At 35.6% G+C, this 3512-nt stretch overlaps 1 long non-coding RNA gene across 2 annotated transcripts; it reads left to right on the top strand.

Moving 5' to 3' along the window:
* Nucleotides 1-1214: 1214 nt before the first annotated feature.
* On the top strand, nt 1215-3124 carry LOC121050184. 2 transcript variants are annotated; one of them, XR_005802284.1, is made up of 4 exons: nt 1215-1582; nt 1831-1927; nt 2129-2428; nt 2790-3123. It is a non-coding gene; the product is annotated as an uncharacterized LOC121050184 (long non-coding RNA). The 2 variants fall into 2 exon arrangements; XR_005802283.1 differs by having other exon boundaries at nt 2129-3124.
* Nucleotides 3125-3512: the final 388 nt, after the last annotated feature.

The following is a 3512-nucleotide window of genomic DNA, read 5'->3' as shown; positions in this document are numbered from 1 at the left end:
TTCGTAAAGGCACGACAGAATTACACATTGCTGTTGTCCAACTAATTAGTTTCAGACAACAGTTATTACTCTGATGTTGTGCCACTTTAGTTTGGACAATGGATGAAGATTGATGTTGTCTAATTAAAATTACTTAGACAATAGTTAATACATTGATATTGTGTGATTTATATTCACACAATTTTGTTAATTTGATGTTGTCTGATTAATTTTAGTTCAGACAACTGTTGTTGTATGTCTATTGTATGATTTTGTTTCAAACATTTACCTTTAATTTTATGTTGTCTGATTAATTTAAGCTTAGACAACTGTTGTTTAGTGTCTGTTGTATGACTTTGTTTCAGACTATTACCTATAATTTTATGTTGTCTAAGTTTTATCCTGTGCTTGCAATTTAGGTGTGGAGAATGATGGTGGAGAGTTTACTTGGCCTCTGGATGTCAAGATTCTATCAGGTTCAGTTGGTTGTAGTATCACCATGACGGCCAGCCTCTGCGTTGAAGTGAAGAGTTTGGTGTTAGGTCTAGGTTTCTTTTGACATTTTGGGCTTTTGGGCTTCGGTTTTAATTTTAGGTATGGGTTGTCTATTGGGTTTTTGGGCCTAGAACTCCTATTTTCTCTGTATTACTTTTGTACTATGTGCTTCATCTGATGAAAGTTCTATTTGACCAAAAAAAAAAAAAGTTTTATCCTGCAGGTTGTACTTCCCACACCTAGTGAAAACTCAAATTTTCAAACTCCCTTCATTGACCAACACGACTCACTCTCTCAGCGCTCTCACTCAGCCCGCTCAAAATTTTGCCCAAAATTTAAATTTCCCACCAATTGGTTTAATTTTAATTTCTATTTATCTCTCTCTCTCTAAGAGCATCTCCAACAGTAGGAATTATTTTGTAGTTAAATATAACTAAAATTGTGAAATATAACTATTGATTTAATAATGTTGCTCCAGCAGTAGTAGCTATTTATAAATAATATACTATATTTTATCAAATCATAAACTGACATGTGGACAAAAGAGGAAAGAGGAATATAACTTTTGCTTTAGCTATGCATGATTCTCTAGCTAAATATAGCTAGCCAATTTAACTAAAGCTAAATTTAACTTAGCAATAGCTAGTCTGTTGGAGTTGAATTTTGCTTTAAAAATAGTTATATATAGCTAAAATTTGAATTTAACTAGTCTGTTAGAGATGCCCTTAGCGGTATAGTCGCCTCTCTCTCTGGTTTATTTTTAGATCTGGGATGAACAGGCATGCCTAAAGGATTTAGGCCACCACTACAGAATTGCAAGAAAGAAAGCGAGGGGAGCGACGACAACTGTAAGGCCGCCACTGCTGCTGAGGAAGCTGAGGTTTAGAAGTCTTGAAATTTGAAGTAGAGCAATCAATTGACGCCGAAGTTGATGAGGCAGAGAGGTTTGGTTGAAGGTACCTCTCGATTTAGCTCCAAGACTCCGAGTGCTCCACCATCGAGAATATAGAAAAGCCGAAGGGTTCTTCTTCCGCAATTCTTCAACAAGCAAATCATGGATAACATCAGCTTCCCTGATCCTCACAAGAAGTTTTTGTTGGAAATCAAGGTAATCATCTATTTCTTCCATGGAAATAGCTTTGATTTTGGTATCTTTGTTGTTGTTTGGGTTTTTTTTTTACGTCGTTAGGTTCTTCTGCATTTTTGCCCGCAACCTGTTTGATTTAATGCCTGAGAGAGTTTCTGCATTATCAAAACTAGTGTTATTAGCTGGAATTAGCTTGAATATTATAGACTCTATAAACATTTCCCCCACACTCTAATCCATTAATTTTATTTTTGTTCCATCATATGCAGGGTAAGGGTTCCATATCCATTCCAATGAGGGCGGCCAGATTTTAATGCTAGAGATACTTTTGCAATTATGGCTGCTGCTTTTGTTGCCATAATTGAGGTAAAAATTAGAGAGCTGATTCTTATTTAGTTTACTGTGTCATATAACCCAACTAATTATGTTTCAAAGACACAACTAATTCCAATTATGTTTCGGATTATACCATATATGCTACAATCGTGTATATATATATATATATATTTTTTTTTTTTTGAGGTTTGGACGATAGTAGTAACCACACACATGCACACCCTCATGCAGTGTATCCCAGCGTAGCTGGACTAATAACTGCACCGTAGACGCATGAATCTTGGTGTTTAATCAACCTTGGTCCCTCAAATCTGCTGGCCACGGGGTGGAGCTGAGATTCGAATGCTAGACCTGGGGGTTCCAGACTAGGCCGCTCGACCAACACACCACACCACGTGGTTCAATCGTATATATTCTTAGAAGTATACATTGTATATACTATATATTTAATATAGAGATTGGGATTACTATAGCTATTTTTACAAATCTAGATGGAGATTCTAGAGGTGGAGCAGCTTTGAGTGTTAAAAGGTTTGTTTGTTGCCTTACTTTTCGTTCAAAGTAATCTCATTCATTCTTCTGCCCCATTTAGTTGCATTATGTATTCATCCCATGATTTCATTCCATAGGTATGAGGCACAAAAAATATAGCGACCAGCAAGCTGTGTAAATTAGAAGAAGCAATCTGAACTAATTGAAGTTGCTTATTAAGGTTCTTCTTTCCTTTCTACCCTCCTTTTTGTTTTAAACTTAACTGGCAAAACAGACTAGTGTTCTATCACATTTGAGTTATATAGTGCTAGATAAAACAAGGTGAAACAAAGATACTAGATATATTTTTCTGATGAGGTACATAATGAGTTTGTTCTATTTGTGTTTTGACTGTTTTCAGATTTGGTCAACAACCTTGGTACCATTTCAAGGTCTGGCATCAAGGACTTCATGAAAGCCTTGGCTGCCGGAGTTGATGTTAGCTTGATGGTCAGTTTGGTGTTGAGTTCGACTCTTGCATATCTTATTGCTAAGAAGGAAGAGGATGTTTATCAAGAGAAGGAAGTGGACAAGTACAATATGTTTTTGGCCTTGATGTTCTTGGCCTTTATGTTTAGGTAGGGTTTGTATGTTGACGTTGGGATGATGTTAGAATGAATTGGTTTTGGATGTTTAATTAATGGATGTGTTTTTGGCTATGTTGATCTATTGGTTTTGGTTAGATGCCATATGCAGAATGCATGTATTGTGACTCTCTTCATAGTTCATACCATTTCATTCCAAATCCAAACTGTTGTCTAACTATGGACTATCATAAAATAGGATTAAAAAACTGTTGTATGAACAATCTAAGTACAATACTTTTCAAATGATTTCGATTGCCCAACTAGAGAAAACACAACAAGAGAACCATTGTTCCACCATAATTAAAAACATCAGTTATTTAGAGAAGCTTGTAGTATTAAATATAAACTGACAATGCTTTCTTCATTTTTCTATTGTCTTGTGTAAATCCACTCAACAGTTAACAACTATTTCTTGATGTTGAAGATTCATAGAGACAACACTTTTTGTAAAAGCGATGTCCTCTGACTTATTCTCACAAGTCTCCAGTCTTCATCTT

Source organism: Rosa chinensis, chromosome 6, assembly GCF_002994745.2.
Source record: "Rosa chinensis cultivar Old Blush chromosome 6, RchiOBHm-V2, whole genome shotgun sequence".
NCBI classification, from domain to species: Eukaryota; Viridiplantae; Streptophyta; class Magnoliopsida; order Rosales; family Rosaceae; genus Rosa; species Rosa chinensis.
Note: the sequence above shows the minus strand (reverse complement) of the source record. Positions and strands in the feature narration are given on the sequence as shown.